The 18,923-nt window shown below is 34.7% G+C and overlaps 1 non-coding gene across 1 annotated transcript; it reads left to right on the plus strand.

Annotated features, from left to right (window-relative positions):
* Positions 1-1,834: 1,834 nt before the first annotated feature.
* Positions 1,835-1,908, plus strand: TRNAS-ACU (transfer RNA serine (anticodon ACU)). Its single transcript has one exon. It is a non-coding gene; the product is annotated as a tRNA-Ser (tRNA).
* Positions 1,909-18,923: the final 17,015 nt, after the last annotated feature.

Genomic DNA, 18,923 nt, shown 5'->3' on the forward strand with positions numbered 1-18,923 from the left:
TCCTTGCTGCTTTCTCATGTGGAAGTCTGTTTAATGTGAAAACAAGGTGATATCTAATTAGCACACAGGTAAGGAATTAAGAAAATCTTTATTTAAGGGTGAAAATGTTTCTCACAAAATCGTTGCCCCAATGCATCATTGAAATTCAAGCTGGAAAGATAATTTTAATATATCACTTGTACATTTTGTATTGCTCTTCTGGTGACAATGTAGTTTGTTTTTGTCAATTACCATTTTAATAATAGGGTAAAGAAAATTAAGTGGATTTTTAAAAGAAAACAATACTTTCAATATACTATTAAAACAAATTAAAATGGTAAAAGTTATTGTACTTTAATGAAAAATAAATGAGCAAAAATATCAATCCCAGTTTTGGATTACTTTAATTAACAAAAAAAATGCATATAGCAGAGAATAGTTTTAATCTGCCTACCTCTGGGTTATGGGCCCAGCATGCTTCCATTGCAGTACTCTGCTGCACATGTAAGTGCAAGAGATCCTGAAGCACTCACTCATCATGGGAAAGTACCAATGTGTTTCTTCGTTGGTTGATGGAAGAAACATTTTACAAAAACTCTCCAGATTATTGACTTTTTAAAGTTTTTCTAGGAAACGTTCTAGATGTATGCTTATTAGCATTTGTCAGTATGTGGTTTTTGCAAAGTGTCTCTGTGGCGCAATCGGTTAGTGTGTCTGGCTACTAACCAAATGGTTGGTGGTTCAATCCCAACCAGGGACGTAATTGACCTTGTTATCAGATTTTGGTGATCTTTAAGTAGACAAGTCAAAATTTCAAACCCCCTGTTCTGGTGTAGGGTACCTGGCCTTCTCTGATGTAATCAGAGTTAGATTTGATTCATTGATTTTATAAAAACAGCTAGGAAGCACAATTTAGCAGTGGGTTGCAGAGAAAAAGAAATATGCTGGCAAAAAAAATCCAATTGAGTGATTAAACAGCTATTCATTTTCTGGCTTTATTTTTATGCTAACAAATTTGTTCTCTGAAAAGTGTCCACAAAGCCAAGTCTCTGATTAACATCTTTGTAGGGATGGTTTTTCACCTATTACTAAATTAAACTTGCTTCATTGGAAAGGCAGCAAGATGCATCCTCATTTCAATGTCTACTGAAATAATACAGGTTGACACCAGGAAACATTAACGCCACTGCATCCTTGCTGCTTTCTCATGTAGAAGTCTGTTTAATGTGAAAACAAGGTGATATCTAATTAGCACACAGGTAAGGAATTTAGAAAATCTTTATTTAAGGGTGAAGATGTTTCTCACAAAATCGTTGCCCCAATGCATCATTGAAATTCAAGCTGGAAAGATGATTTTAATATATCACTTGTACATTTTGTATTGCTCTTCTGGTGACAATGTAGTTTGTTTTTGTCAATTACCCTTTTAATAATAGGGTAAAGAAAATTAAGTGGATTTTTTAAAGAAAACTATACTGTCAATATACTATTAAAACAAATTAAAATGGTAAAAGTTATTGTACTTTAAGTAAAAATAAAAGAGCAAAAATATCAATCCCAGTTTTGATTACTTAAATTAACAAAAAAAATGCATATAGCAAAGGATAGTTTCAATCTGCCTACCTCTGGGTTATGGGCCCAGCATGCTTCCATTGCAGTACTCTGCTGCACATGTAAGTGCAAGAGATCCTGAAGCACTCACTCATCATGGGAAAGTACCAATGTGTTTCTTCGTTGGTTGATGGAAGAAACATCTTACAAAAACTCTCCAGATTATTGACTTTTTAAAGTTTTTCTAGGAAACGTTCTAGATGTATGCTTATTAGCCTTTGTCAGTATGTAATTTTTACAAAGTGTCTCTGTGGCGCAATCGGTTAGTGTGTCTGGCTACTAACCAAAAGGTTGGTGGTTCAATCCCATCCAGGGACGTAATTGACCTTGTTATCAGATTTTGGTGATCTTTAAGTAGACAAGTCAAAATTTCAAACCCCCTGTTATGGTGTAGGGTACCTGGCCTTCTCTAATGTAATCAGAGTTAGATTTGATTCAGTGATTTTATAAAAACAGATAGGAAGCACAATTTAGCAGTGGGTTGCAGAGAAAAAGAAATATGCTGGCAAAAAAAAATCCAATTGAGTGATTAAACAGCTCTTCATTTTCTGGCTTTATTTTTATGCTAACAAATTTGTTCTCTGAAAAGTGTCCACAAAGCCAAGTCTCTGATTAACACCTTTGTAGGGATGGTTTTTCACCTATTACTAAATTAAACTTGCTTCATTGGAAAGGCAGCAAGATGCATCCTCATTTCAATTTCTACTGAAATAATACAGGTTGACACCAGGAAACATTAACGCCACTGCATCCTTGCTGCTTTCTCATGTGGAAGTCTGTTTAATGTGAAAACAAGGTGATATCTAATTAGCACACAGGTAAGGAATTAAGAAAATCTTTATTTAAGGGTGAAGATGTTTCTCACAAAATCTATGCCCCAATGCATCATTGAAATTCAAGCTGGAAAGATGATTTTAATATATCACTTGTACATTTTGTATTGCTCTTCTGGTGACAATGTAGTTTGTTTTTGTCAATTACCCTTTTAATAATAGGGTAAAGAAAATTAAGTGGATTTTTTAAAGAAAACTATACTGTCAATATACTATTCAAACAAATTAAAATGGTAAAAGTTATTGTACTTCAAGTAAAAATAAAAGAGCAAAAATATCAATCCCAGTTTTGATTACTTAAATTAACAAAAAAAATGCATATAGCAAAGGATAGTTTCAATCTGCCTACCGCTGGGTTATGGGCCCAGCATGCTTCCATTGCTGTACTCTGCTGCACATGTAAGTGCAAGAGATCCTGAAGCACTCAGTCATCATGGGAAAGTACCAATGTGTTTCTTCGTTGGTTGATGGAAGAAACATCTTACAAAAACTCTCCAGATTATTGACTTTTTAAAGTTTTTCAAGGAAACGTTTTAGATGAATGCTTATTAGCCTTTGTCAGTATGGACTTTTGCAAAGTGTCTCTGTGGCGCAATCAGTTAGTGTGTATGGCTATTAACCAAAAGGTTGGTGGTTCAATCCCACCCAGGGACGTAATTGACCTTGTTATCAGATTTTGGTGATCTTTAAGTAGACAAGTCAAAATTTCAAACCCCCTCTTATGGTGTAGGGTACCTGGCCTTCTCTGATGTAATCAGAGTTAGATTTGATTCAGTGATTTTATAAAAACAGCTAGGAAGCACAATTTAGCAGTGGGTTGCAGAGAAAAAGAAATATGATGGCAAAAAAATCCAATTGAGTGATTAAACAGCTCTTCATTTTCTGGCTTTATTTTTATGCTAACAAATTTGTTCTCTGAAAAGTTTCCACAAAGCCAAGTCTCTGATTAACACCTTTGTAAGGATGGTTTTTCACCTATTACTAAATTAAACTTGCTTCATTGGAAAGGCAGCAAGATGCATCCTCATTTCAATGTCTACTGAAATAATACAGGTTGACACCAGGAAACATTAACGCCACTGCATCCTTGCTGCTTTCTCATGTGGAAGTCTGTTTAATGTGAAAACAAGGTGATATCTAATTAGCACACAGGTAAGGAATTAAGAAAATCTTTAATTAAGGGTGAAAATATTTCTCACAAAATCGTTGCCCCAATGCATCATTGAAATTCAAGCTGGAAAGATGATTTTAATATATCACTTGTACATTTTGTATTGCTCTTCTGGTGACAATGTAGTTTGTTTTTGTCAATTACCATTTTAATAATAGGGTAAAGAAAATTAAGTGGATTTTTAAAAGAAAACAATACTTTCAATATACTATTAAAACAAATTAAAATGGTAAAAGTTATTGTACTTTAATGAAAAATAAATGAGCAAAAATATCAATCCCAGTTTTGGATTACTTTAATTAACAAAAAAAATGCATATAGCAGAGGATAGTTTTAATCTGCCTACCTCTGGGTTATGGGCCCAGCATGCTTCCATTGCAGTACTCTGCTGCACATGTAAGTGCAAGAGATCCTGAAGCACTCAGTCATCATGGGAAAGTACCAATGTGTTTCTTCGTTGGTGGATGGAAGAAACATCTTACAAAAACTCTCCAGATTATTGACTTTTTAAAGTTTTTCTAGGAAACGTTCTAGATGTATGTTTATTAGCCTTTGTCAGTATGGGCTTTTTGCAAAGTGTCTCTGTGGCGCAATCGGTTAGTGTGTCCGGCTACTAACCAAATGGTTGGTGGTTCAATCCCAACCAGGGACGTAATTGACCTTGTTATCAGATTTTGGTGATCTTTAAGTAGACAAGTCAAAATTTCAAACCCCCTGTTCTGGTGTAGGGTACCTGGCCTTCTCTGATGTAATCAGAGTTAGATTTGATTCATTGATTTTATAAAAACAGCTAGGAAGCACAATTTAGCAGTGGGTTGCAGAGAAAAAGAAATATGCTGGCAAAAAAAATCCAATTGAGTGATTAAACAGCTCTTCATTTTCTGCCTTTATTTTTATGCTAACAAATTTGTTCTCTGAAAAGTGTCCACAAAGCCAAGTCTCTGATTAACACCTTTGTAGGGATGGTTTTTCACCTATTACTGAATTAAACTTGCTTCATTGGAAAGGCAGCAAGATGCATCCTCATTTCAATGTCTACTGAAATAATACAGGTTGACACCAGGAAACATTAACGCCACTGCATCCTTGCTGCTTTCTCATGTAGAAGTCTGTTTAATGTGAAAACAAGGTGATATCTAATTAGCACACAGGTAAGGAATTAAGAAAATCTTTATTTAAGGGTGAAGATGTTTCTCACAAAATCGTTGCCCCAATGCATCATTGAAATTCAAGCTGGAAAGATGATTTTAATATATCACTTGTACATTTTGTATTGCTCTTCTGGTGACAATGTAGTTTGTTTTTGTCAATTACCCTTTTAATAATAGGGTAAAGAAAATTAAGTGGATTTTTTAAAGAAAACTATACTGTCAATATACTATTCAAACAAATTAAAATGGTAAAAGTTATTGTACTTCAAGTAAAAATAAAAGAGCAAAAATATCAATCCCAGTTTTGATTACTTAAATTAACAAAAAAAATGCATATAGCAAAGGATAGTTTCAATCTGCCTACCTCTGGGTTATGGGCCCAGCATGCTTCCATTGCAGTACTCTGCTGCACATGTAAGTGCAAGAGATCCTGAAGCACTCACTCATCATGGGAAAGTACCAATGTGTTTCTTCGTTGGTTGATGGAAGAAACATTTTACAAAAACTCTCCAGATTATTGACTTTTTAAAGTTTTTCTAGGAAACGTTCTAGATGTATGCTTATTAGCATTTGTCAGTATGTGGTTTTTGCAAAGTGTCTCTGTGGCGCAATCGGTTAGTGTGTCTGGCTACTAACCAAATGGTTGGTGGTTCAATCCCAACCAGGGACGTAATTGACCTTGTTATCAGATTTTGGTGATCTTTAAGTAGACAAGTCAAAATTTCAAACCCCCTGTTCTGGTGTAGGGTACCTGGCCTTCTCTGATGTAATCAGAGTTAGATTTGATTCATTGATTTTATAAAAACAGCTAGGAAGCACAATTTAGCAGTGGGTTGCAGAGAAAAAGAAATATGCTGGCAAAAAAAATCCAATTGAGTGATTAAACAGCTATTCATTTTCTGGCTTTATTTTTATGCTAACAAATTTGTTCTCTGAAAAGTGTCCACAAAGCCAAGTCTCTGATTAACATCTTTGTAGGGATGGTTTTTCACCTATTACTAAATTAAACTTGCTTCATTGGAAAGGCAGCAAGATGCATCCTCATTTCAATGTCTACTGAAATAATACAGGTTGACACCAGGAAACATTAACGCCACTGCATCCTTGCTGCTTTCTCATGTAGAAGTCTGTTTAATGTGAAAACAAGGTGATATCTAATTAGCACACAGGTAAGGAATTTAGAAAATCTTTATTTAAGGGTGAAGATGTTTCTCACAAAATCGTTGCCCCAATGCATCATTGAAATTCAAGCTGGAAAGATGATTTTAATATATCACTTGTACATTTTGTATTGCTCTTCTGGTGACAATGTAGTTTGTTTTTGTCAATTACCATTTTAATAATAGGGTAAAGAAAATTAAGTGGATTTTTTAAAGAAAACTATACTGTCAATATACTATTAAAACAAATTAAAATGGTAAAAGTTATTGTACTTTAAGTAAAAATAAAAGAGCAAAAATATCAATCCCAGTTTTGATTACTTAAATTAACAAAAAAAAATGCATATAGCAAAGGATAGTTTCAATCTGCCTACCTCTGGGTTATGGGCCCAGCATGCTTCCATTGCAGTACTCTGCTGCACATGTAAGTGCAAGAGATCCTGAAGCACTCACTCATCATGGGAAAGTACCAATGTGTTTCTTCGTTGGTTGATGGAAGAAACATCTTACAAAAACTCTCCAGATTATTGACTTTTTAAAGTTTTTCTAGGAAACGTTCTAGATGTATGCTTATTAGCCTTTGTCAGTATGTAATTTTTACAAAGTGTCTCTGTGGCGCAATCGGTTAGTGTGTCTGGCTACTAACCAAAAGGTTGGTGGTTCAATCCCATCCAGGGGCGTAATTGACCTTGTTATCAGATTTTGGTGATCTTTAAGTAGACAAGTCAAAATTTCAAACCCCCTGTTATGGTGTAGGGTACCTGGCCTTCTCTGATGTAATCAGAGTTAGATTTGATTCAGTGATTTTATAAAAACAGATAGGAAGCACAATTTAGCAGTGGGTTGCAGAGAAAAAGAAATATGCTGGCAAAAAAAAATCCAATTGAGTGATTAAACAGCTCTTCATTTTCTTGCTTTATTTTTATGCTAACAAATTTGTTCTCTGAAAAGTGTCCACAAAGCCAAGTCTCTGATTAACACCTTTGTAGGGATGGTTTTTCACCTATTACTAAATTAAACTTGCTTCATTGGAAAGGCAGCAAGATGCATCCTCATTTCAATTTCTACTGAAATAATACAGGTTGACACCAGGAAACATTAACGCCACTGCATCCTTGCTGCTTTCTCATGTGGAAGTCTGTTTAATGTGAAAACAAGGTGATATCTAATTAGCACACAGGTAAGGAATTAAGAAAATCTTTATTTAAGGGTGAAGATGTTTCTCACAAAATAGTTGCCCCAATGCATCATTGAAATTCAAGCTGGAAAGATGATTTTAATATATCACTTGTACATTTTGTATTGCTCTTCTGGTGACAATGTAGTTTGTTTTTGTCAATTACCCTTTTAATAATAGGGTAAAGAAAATTAAGTGGATTTTTTAAAGAAAACTATACTGTCAATATACTATTCAAACAAATTAAAATGGTAAAAGTTATTGTACTTCAAGTAAAAATAAAAGAGCAAAAATATCAATCCCAGTTTTGATTACTTAAATTAACAAAAAAAATGCATATAGCAAAGGATAGTTTCAATCTGCCTACCGCTGGGTTATGGGCCCAGCATGCTTCCATTGCTGTACTCTGCTGCACATGTAAGTGCAAGAGATCCTGAAGCACTCAGTCATCATGGGAAAGTACCAATGTGTTTCTTCGTTGGTTGATGGAAGAAACATCTTACAAAAACTCTCCAGATTATTGACTTTTTAAAGTTTTTCAAGGAAACGTTTTAGATGAATGCTTATTAGCCTTTGTCAGTATGGACTATTGCAAAGTGTCTCTGTGGCGCAATCAGTTAGTGGGTATGGCTATTAACCAAAAGGTTGGTGGTTCAATCCCACCCAGGGACGTAATTGACCTTGTTATCAGATTTTGGTGATCTTTAAGTAGACAAGTCAAAATTTCAAGCCCCCTGTTCTGGTGTAGGGTACCTGGCCTTCTCTGATGTAGTTAGATTTGATTCATTGATTTTATAAAAACAGCTAGGAAGCACAATTTAGCAGTGGGTTGCAGAGAAAAAGAAATATGCTGGCAAAAAAAATCCAATTGAGTGATTAAACAGCTCTTCATTTTCTGGCTTTATTTTTATGCTAACAAATTTGTTCTCTGAAAAGTGTCCACAAAGCCAAGTCTCTGATTAACACCTTTGTAAGGATGGTTTTTAACCTATTACTAAATTAAACTTGCTTCATTGGAAAGGCAGCAAGATGCATCCTCATTTCAATTTCTACTGAAATAATACAGGTTGACACCAGGAAACATTAACGCCACTGCATCCTTGCTGCTTTCTCATGTGGAAGTCTGTTTAATGTGAAAACAAGGTGATATCTAATTAGCACACAGGTAAGGAATTAAGAAAATCTTTATTTAAGGGTGAAAATGTTTCTCACAAAATCGTTGCCCCAATGCATCATTGAAATTCAAGCTGGAAAGATGATTTTAATATATCACTTGTACATTTTGTATTGCTCTTCTGGTGACAATGTAGTTTGTTTTTGTCAATTACCATTTTAATAATACGGTAAAGAAAATTAAGTGGATTTTTGAAAGAAAACAATACTGTCTATATACTATTAAAACAAATTAAAATGGTAAAAGTTATTGTACTGTAAGTAAAAATAAAAGAGCCAACATATCAATCCCAGTTTTGGATTACTTTAATTAACAAAAAAAATGCATATAGCAGAGGCTAGTTTCAATCTGCCTACCTCTGGGTTATGTGCCCAGCATGCTTCCATTGCTGTACTCTGCTGCACATGAAAGTGCAATAGATCCTGAAGCACTCACTCATCATGGGAAAGTACCAATGTGTGTCTTCATTGGTTGATGGAAGAAACATCTTACAAAAACTCTCCAGATTATTGACTTTTTAAAGTTTTTCTAGGAAACGTTCTAGATGTATGCTTATTAGACTTTGTCAGTATGTACTTTTTGCAAAGTGTCTCTGTGGCGCAATCGGTTAGTGTGTCCGGCTACTAACCAAAAGGTTAGTGGTTCAATCCCAACCAGGGACGTAATTGACCTCGTTATCAGATTTTGGTGATCTTTAAGTAGACAAGTCAAAATTTCAAACCCCCTGTTATGGTCTAGGGTACCTGGCCTTCTCTGGTGTAATCAGAGTTAGATTTGATTCAGTGATTTTATAAAAACAGCTAGGAAGCACAATTTAGCAGTGGGTTGCAGAGAAAAAGAAATATGCTGGCAAAAAAAAATCCAATTGAGTGATTAAACAGCTCTTAATTTTCTAGCTTTATTTTTATGCTAACAAATTTGTTCTCTGAAAAGTGTCCACAAAGCCAAGTCTCTGATTAACACCTTTGTAAGGATGGTTTTTAACCTATTACTAAATTAAACTTGCTTCATTGGAAAGGCAGCAAGATGCATCCTCATTTCAATGTCTACTGAAATAATACAGGTTGACACCAGGAAACATTAACGCCACTGCATCCTTGCTGCTTTCTCATGTGGAAGTCTGTTTAATGTGAAAACAAGGTGATATCTAATTAGCACACAGGTAAGGAATTAAGAAAATCTTTATTTAAGGGTGAAAATGTTTCTCACAAAATCGTTGCCCCAATGCATCATTGAAATTCAAGCTGGAAAGATGATTTTAATATATCACTTGTACATTTTGTATTGCTCTTCTGGTGACAATGTAGTTTGTTTTTGTCAATTACCATTTTAATAATAGGGTAAAGAAAATTAAGTGGATTTTTGAAAGAAAACTATACTGTCAATATACTATTAAAACAAATTAAAATGGTAAAAGATATTGTACTTTAAGTAAAAATAAAAGAGCAAAAATATCAATCCCAGTTTTGATTACTTAAATTAACAAAAAAAAATGCATATAGCAAAGGATAGTTTCAATCTGCCTACCTCTGGGTTATGGGCCCAGCATGCTTCCATTGCAGTACTCTGCTGCACATGTAAGTGCAAGAGATCCTGAAGCACTCACTCATCATGGGAAAGTACCAATGTGTTTCTTCGTTGGTTGATGGAAGAAACATCTTACAAAAACTCTCCAGATTATTGACTTTTTAAAGTTTTTCTAGGAAACGTTCTAGATGTATGCTTATTAGCCTTTGTCAGTATGTAATTTTTACAAAGTGTCTCTGTGGCGCAATCAGTTAGTGTGTCTGGCTACTAACCAAAAGGTTGGTGGTTTAATCCCACCCAGGGACGTAATTGACCTTGTTATCAGATTTTGGTGATCTTTAAGTAGACAAGTCAAAATTTCAAATCCCCTGTTCTGGTGTAGGGTACCTGGCCTTCTCTGATGTAATCAGAGTTAGATTTGATTCAGTGATTTTATAAAAACAGATAGGAAGCACAATTTAGCAGTGGGTTGCAGAGAAAAAGAAATATGCTGGCAAAAAAAATCCAATTGAGTGATTAAACAGCTCTTCATTTTCTGGCTTTATTTTTATGCTAACAAATTTGTTCTCTGAAAAGTGTCCACAAAGCCAAGTCTCTGATTAACACCTTTGTAGGGATGGTTTTTCACCTATTACTAAATTAAACTTGCTTCATTGGAAAGGCAGCAAGATGCATCCTCATTTCAATTTCTACTGAAATAATACAGGTTGACACCAGGAAACATTAACGCCACTGCATCCTTGCTGCTTTCTCATGTGGAAGTCTGTTTAATGTGAAAACAAGGTGATATCTAATTAGCACACAGGTAAGGAATTAAGAAAATCTTTATTTAAGGGTGAAAATGTTTCTCACAAAATCGTTGCCCCAATGCATCATTGAAATTCAAGCTGGAAAGATGATTTTAATATATCACTTGTACATTTTGTATTGCTCTTCTGGTTACAATGTAGTTTGTTTTTGTCAATTACCATTTTAATAATAGGGTAAAGAAAATTAAGTGGATTTTTAAAAGAAAACAATACTTTCAATATACTATTAAAACAAATTAAAATGGTAAAAGTTATTGTACTTTAATGAAAAATAAATGAGCAAAAATATCAATCCCAGTTTTGGATTACTTTAATTAACAAAAAAAATGCATATAGCAGAGGATAGTTTTAATCTGCCTACCTCTGGGTTATGGGCCCAGCATGCTTCCATTGCAGTACTCTGCTGCACATGTAAGTGCAAGAGATCCTGAAGCACTCAGTCATCATGGGAAAGTACCAATGTGTTTCTTCGTTGGTGGATGGAAGAAACATCTTACAAAAACTCTCCAGATTATTGACTTTTTAAAGTTTTTCTAGGAAACGTTCTAGATGTATGTTTATTAGCCTTTGTCAGTATGTACTTTTTGCAAAGTGTCTCTGTGGCGCAATCAGTTAGTGTGTATGGCTATTAACCAAAAGGTTGGTGGTTCAATCCCACCCAGGGACGTAATTGACCTTGTTATCAGATTTTGGTGATCTTTAAGTAGACAAGTCAAAATTTCAAACCCCCTCTTATGGTGTAGGGTACCTGGCCTTCTCTGATGTAATCAGAGTTAGATTTGATTCAGTGATTTTATAAAAACAGCTAGGAAGCACAATTTAGCAGTGGGTTGCAGAGAAAAAGAAATATGATGGCAAAAAAATCCAATTGAGTGATTAAACAGCTCTTCATTTTCTGGCTTTATTTTTATGCTAACAAATTTGTTCTCTGAAAAGTTTCCACAAAGCCAAGTCTCTGATTAACACCTTTGTAAGGATGGTTTTTCACCTATTACTAAATTAAACTTGCTTCATTGGAAAGGCAGCAAGATGCATCCTCATTTCAATGTCTACTGAAATAATACAGGTTGACACCAGGAAACATTAACGCCACTGCATCCTTGCTGCTTTCTCATGTGGAAGTCTGTTTAATGTGAAAACAAGGTGATATCTAATTAGCACACAGGTAAGGAATTAAGAAAATCTTTAATTAAGGGTGAAAATGTTTCTCACAAAATCGTTGCCCCAATGCATCATTGAAATTCAAGCTGGAAAGATGATTTTAATATATCACTTGTACATTTTGTATTGCTCTTCTGGTGACAATGTAGTTTGTTTTTGTCAATTACCATTTTAATAATAGGGTAAAGAAAATTAAGTGGATTTTTAAAAGAAAACAATACTTTCAATATACTATTAAAACAAATTAAAATGGTAAAAGTTATTGTACTTTAATGAAAAATAAATGAGCAAAAATATCAATCCCAGTTTTGGATTACTTTAATTAACAAAAAAAATGCATATAGCAGAGGATAGTTTTAATCTGCCTACCTCTGGGTTATGGGCCCAGCATGCTTCCATTGCAGTACTCTGCTGCACATGTAAGTGCAAGAGATCCTGAATCACTCAGTCATCATGGGAAAGTACCAATGTGTTTCTTCGTTGGTGGATGGAAGAAACATCTTACAAAAACTCTCCAGATTATTGACTTTTTAAAGTTTTTCTAGGAAACGTTCTAGATGTATGTTTATTAGCCTTTGTCAGTATATGCTTTTTGCAAAGTGTCTCTGTGGCGCAATCGGTTAGTGTGTCCGGCTACTAACCAAATGGTTGGTGGTTCAATCCCAACCAGGGACGTAATTGACCTTGTTATCAGATTTTGGTGATCTTTAAGTAGACAAGTCAAAATTTCAAACCCCCTGTTCTGGTGTAGGGTACCTGGCCTTCTCTGATGTAATCAGAGTTAGATTTGATTCATTGATTTTATAAAAACAGCTAGGAAGCACAATTTAGCAGTGGGTTGCAGAGAAAAAGAAATATGCTGGCAAAAAAAATCCAATTGAGTGATTAAACAGCTCTTCATTTTCTGCCTTTATTTTTATGCTAACAAATTTGTTCTCTGAAAAGTGTCCACAAAGCCAAGTCTCTGATTAACACCTTTGTAGGGATGGTTTTTCACCTATTACTGAATTAAACTTGCTTCATTGGAAAGGCAGCAAGATGCATCCTCATTTCAATGTCTACTGAAATAATACAGGTTGACACCAGGAAACATTAACGCCACTGCATCCTTGCTGCTTTCTCATGTAGAAGTCTGTTTAATGTGAAAACAAGGTGATATCTAATTAGCACACAGGTAAGGAATTAAGAAAATCTTTATTTAAGGGTGAAGATGTTTCTCACAAAATCGTTGCCCCAATGCATCATTAAAATTCAAGCTGGAAAGATGATTTTAATATATCACTTGTACATTTTGTATTGCTCTTCTGGTGACAATGTAGTTTGTTTTTGTCAATTACCCTTTTAATAATAGGGTAAAGAAAATTAAGTGGATTTTTTAAAGAAAACTATACTGTCAATATACTATTCAAACAAATTAAAATGGTAAAAGTTATTGTACTTCAAGTAAAAATAAAAGAGCAAAAATATCAATCCCAGTTTTGATTACTTAAATTAACAAAAAAAATGCATATAGCAAAGGATAGTTTCAATCTGCCTACCTCTGGGTTATGGGCCCAGCATGCTTCCATTGCAGTACTCTGCTGCACATGTAAGTGCAAGAGATCCTGAAGCACTCACTCATCATGGGAAAGTACCAATGTGTTTCTTCGTTGGTTGATGGAAGAAACATTTTACAAAAACTCTCCAGATTATTGACTTTTTAAAGTTTTTCTAGGAAACGTTCTAGATGTATGCTTATTAGCATTTGTCAGTATGTGGTTTTTGCAAAGTGTCTCTGTGGCGCAATCGGTTAGTGTGTCTGGCTACTAACCAAATGGTTGGTGGTTCAATCCCAACCAGGGACGTAATTGACCTTGTTATCAGATTTTGGTGATCTTTAAGTAGACAAGTCAAAATTTCAAACCCCCTGTTCTGGTGTAGGGTACCTGGCCTTCTCTGATGTAATCAGAGTTAGATTTGATTCATTGATTTTATAAAAACAGCTAGGAAGCACAATTTAGCAGTGGGTTGCAGAGAAAAAGAAATATGCTGGCAAAAAAAATCCAATTGAGTGATTAAACAGCTATTCATTTTCTGGCTTTATTTTTATGCTAACAAATTTGTTCTCTGAAAAGTGTCCACAAAGCCAAGTCTCTGATTAACATCTTTGTAGGGATGGTTTTTCACCTATTACTAAATTAAACTTGCTTCATTGGAAAGGCAGCAAGATGCATCCTCATTTCAATGTCTACTGAAATAATACAGGTTGACACCAGGAAACATTAACGCCACTGCATCCTTGCTGCTTTCTCATGTAGAAGTCTGTTTAATGTGAAAACAAGGTGATATCTAATTAGCACACAGGTAAGGAATTTAGAAAATCTTTATTTAAGGGTGAAGATGTTTCTCACAAAATCGTTGCCCCAATGCATCATTGAAATTCAAGCTGGAAAGATGATTTTAATATATCACTTGTACATTTTGTATTGCTCTTCTGGTGACAATGTAGTTTGTTTTTGTCAATTACCCTTTTAATAATAGGGTAAAGAAAATTAAGTGGATTTTTTAAAGAAAACTATACTGTCAATATACTATTAAAACAAATTAAAATGGTAAAAGTTATTGTACTTTAAGTAAAAATAAAAGAGCAAAAATATCAATCCCAGTTTTGATTACTTAAATTAACAAAAAAAAATGCATATAGCAAAGGATAGTTTCAATCTGCCTACCTCTAGGTTATGGGCCCAGCATGCTTCCATTGCAGTACTCTGCTGCACATTTAAGTGCAAGAGATCCTGAAGCACTCACTCATCATGGGAAAGTACCAATGTGTTTCTTCGTTGGTTGATGGAAGAAACATCTTACAAAAACTCTCCAGATTATTGACTTTTTAAAGTTTTTCTAGGAAACGTTCTAGATGTATGCTTATTAGCCTTTGTCAGTATGTAATTTTTACAAAGTGTCTCTGTGGCGCAATCAGTTAGTGTGTCTGGCTACTAACCAAAAGGTTGGTGGTTCAATCCCATCCAGGGACGTAATTGACCTTGTTATCAGATTTTGGTGATCTTTAAGTAGACAAGTCAAAATTTCAAACCCCCTGTTATGGTGTAGGGTACCTGGCCTTCTCTGATGTAATCAGAGTTAGATTTGATTCAGTGATTTTATAAAAACAGATAGGAAGCACAATTTAGCAGTGGGTTGCAGAGAAAAAGAAATATGCTGGCAAAAAAAAATCCAATTGAGTGATTAAACAGCTCTTCATTTTCTGGCTTTATTTTTATGCTAACAAATTTGTTCTCTGAAAAGTGTCCACAAAGCCAAGTCTCTGATTAACACCTTTGTAGGGATGGTTTTTCACCTATTACTAAATTAAACTTGCTTCATTGGAAAGGCAGCAAGATGCATCCTCATTTCAATTTCTACTGAAATAATACAGGTTGACACCAGGAAACATTAACGCCACTGCATCCTTGCTGCTTTCTCATGTGGAAGTCTGTTTAATGTGAAAACAAGGTGATATCTAATTAGCACACAGGTAAGGAATTAAGAAAATCTTTATTTAAGGGTGAAGATGTTTCTCACAAAATCGTTGCCCCAATGCATCATTGAAATTCAAGCTGGAAAGATGATTTTAATATATCACTTGTACATTTTGTATTGCTCTTCTGGTGACAATGTAGTTTGTTTTTGTCAATTACCCTTTTAATAATAGGGTAAAGAAAATTAAGTGGATTTTTTAAAGAAAACTATACTGTCAATATACTATTCAAACAAATTAAAATGGTAAAAGTTATTGTACTTCAAGTAAAAATAAAAGAGCAAAAATATCAATCCCAGTTTTGATTACTTAAATTAACAAAAAAAATGCATATAGCAAAGGATAGTTTCAATCTGCCTACCGCTGGGTTATGGGCCCAGCATGCTTCCATTGCTGTACTCTGCTGCACATGTAAGTGCAAGAGATCCTGAAGCACTCAGTCATCATGGGAAAGTACCAATGTGTTTCTTCGTTGGTTGATGGAAGAAACATCTTACAAAAACTCTCCAGATTATTGACTTTTTAAAGTTTTTCAAGGAAACGTTTTAGATGAATGCTTATTAGCCTTTGTCAGTATGGACTTTTGCAAAGTGTCTCTGTGGCGCAATCAGTTAGTGTGTATGGCTATTAACCAAAAGGTTGGTGGTTCAATCCCACCCAGGGACGTAATTGACCTTGTTATCAGATTTTGGTGATCTTTAAGTAGACAAGTCAAAATTTCAAACCCCCTCTTATGGTGTAGGGTACCTGGCCTTCTCTGATGTAATCAGAGTTAGATTTGATTCAGTGATTTTATAAAAACAGCTAGGAAGCACAATTTAGCAGTGGGTTGCAGAGAAAAAGAAATATGATGGCAAAAAAATCCAATTGAGTGATTAAACAGCTCTTCATTTTCTGGCTTTATTTTTATGCTAACAAATTTGTTCTCGGAAAAGTTTCCACAAAGCCAAGTCTCTGATTAACACCTTTGTAAGGATGGTTTTTCACCTATTACTAAATTAAACTTGCTTCATTGGAAAGGCAGCAAGATGCATCCTCATTTCAATGTCTACTGAAATAATACAGGTTGACACCAGGAAACATTAACGCCACTGCATCCTTGCTGCTTTCTCATGTGGAAGTCTGTTTAATGTGAAAACAAGGTGATATCTAATTAGCACACAGGTAAGGAATTAAGAAAATCTTTAATTAAGGGTGAAAATGTTTCTCACAAAATCGTTGCCCCAATGCATCATTGAAATTCAAGCTGGAAAGATGATTTTAATATATCACTTGTACATTTTGTATTGCTCTTCTGGTGACAATGTAGTTTGTTTTTGTCAATTACCATTTTAATAATAGGGTAAAGAAAATTAAGTGGATTTTTAAAAGAAAACAATACTTTCAATATACTATTAAAACAAATTAAAATGGTAAAAGTTATTGTACTTTAATGAAAAATAAAAGAGCAAAAATATCAATCCCAGTTTTGGATTACTTTAATTACCAAAAAAAATGCATATAGCAGAGGATAGTTTTAATCTGCCTACCTCTGGGTTATGGGCCCAGCATGCTTCCATTGCAGTACTCTGCTGCACATGTAAGTGCAAGAGATCCTGAAGCACTCACTCATCATGGGAAAGTACCAATGTGTTTCTTCGTTGGTGGATGGAAGAAACATCTTACAAAAACTCTCCAGATTATTGACTTTTTAAAGTTTTTCTAGGAAACGTTTTAGATGAATGCTTATTAGCCTTTGTCAGTATGTACTTTTGCAAAGTGTCTCTGTGGCGCAATCAGTTAGTGTGTATGGCTATAAACCAAAAGGTTGGTGGTTCAATCCCACCCAGGGGCGTAATTGACCTTGTTATCAGATTTTGGTGATCTTTAAGTAGACAAGTCAAAATTTCAAGCCCCCTGTTCTGGTGTAGGGTACCTGGCCTTCTCTGATGTAGTTAGATTTGATTCATTGATTTTATAAAAACAGCTAGGAAGCACAATTTAGCAGTGGGTTGCAGAGAAAAAGAAATATGCTGGCAAAAAAAATCCAATTGAGTGATTAAACAGCTCTTCATTTTCTGGCTTTATTTTTATGCTAACAAATTTGTTCTCTGAAAAGTGTCCACAAAGCCAAGTCTCTGATTAACACCTTTGTAAGGATGGTTTTTAACCTATTACTAAATTAAACTTGCTTCATTGGAAAGGCAGCAAGATGCATCCTCATTTCAATTTCTACTGAAATAATACAGGTTGACACCAGGAAACATTAACGCCACTGCATCCTTGCTGCTTTCTCATGTGGAAGTCTGTTTAATGTGAAAACAAGGTGATATCTAATTAGCACACAGGTAAGGAATTAAGAAAATCTTTATTTAAGGGTGAAAATGTTTCTCACAAAATCGTTGCCCCAATGCATCATTGAAATTCAAGCTGGAAAGATGATTTTAATATATCACTTGTACATTTTGTATTGCTCTTCTGGTGACAATGTAGTTTGTTTTTGTCAATTACCATTTTAATAATACGGTAAAGAAAATTAAGTGGATTTTTGAAAGAAAACAATACTGTCTATATACTATTAAAACAAATTAAAATGGTAAAAGTTATTGTACTGTAAGTAAAAATAAAAGAGCCAACATATCAATCCCAGTTTTGGATTACTTTAATTAACAAAAAAAATGCATATAGCAGAGGCTAGTTTCAATCTGCCTACCTCTGGGTTATGTGCCCAGCATGCTTCCATTGCTGTATTCTGCTGCACATGTAAGTGCAATAGATCCTGAAGCACTCACTCATCATGGGAAAGTACCAATGTGTGTCTTCATTGGTTGATGGAAGAAACATCTTACAAAAACTCTCCAGATTATTGACTTTTTAAAGTTTTTCTAGGAAACGTTCTAGATGTATGCTTATTAGACTTTGTCAGTATGTACTTTTTGCAAAGTGTCTCTGTGGCGCAATCGGTTAGTGTGTCCGGCTACTAACCAAAAGGTTAGTGGTTCAATCCCAACCAGGGACGTAATTGACCTTGTTATCAGCTTTTGGTGATCTTTAAGTAGACAAGTCAAAATTTCAAACCCCCTGTTATGGTGTAGGGTACCTGGCCTTCTATGGTGTAATCAGAGTTAGATTTGATTCAGTGATTTTATAAAAACAGCTAGGAAGCACAATTTAGCAGTGGGTTGCAGAGAAAAAGAAATATGCTGGCAAAAAAAATCCAATTGAGTGATTAAACAGCTCTTCATTTTCTGGCTTTATTTTTATGCTAACAAATTTGTTCTTTGAAAAGTGTCCACAAAGCCAAGTCTCTGATTAACACCTTTGTAGGGATGGTTTTTCACCTATTACTAAATTAAACTTGCTTCATTGGAAAGGCAGCAAGATGCATCCTCATTTCAATGTCTACTGAAATAATACAGGTTAACACAAGGAAACATTAACGCCACTGTATCCTTGCTGCTTTCTCATGTGGAAGTCTGTTTAATGTGAAAACAAGGTGATATCTAATTAGCACACAGGTAAGGAATTAAGAAAATCTTTATTTAAGGGTGAAGATGTTTCTCACAAAATCGTTGCCCCAATGCATCATTGAAATTCAAGCTGGAAAGATGATTTTAATATATCACTTGTACATTTTGTATTGCTCTTCTGGTGACAATGTAGTTTGTTTTTGT

The sequence above is a fragment of the Pseudophryne corroboree genome, chromosome 8 (assembly GCF_028390025.1).
Source record: "Pseudophryne corroboree isolate aPseCor3 chromosome 8, aPseCor3.hap2, whole genome shotgun sequence".
NCBI classification, from domain to species: domain Eukaryota; kingdom Metazoa; phylum Chordata; class Amphibia; order Anura; family Myobatrachidae; genus Pseudophryne; species Pseudophryne corroboree.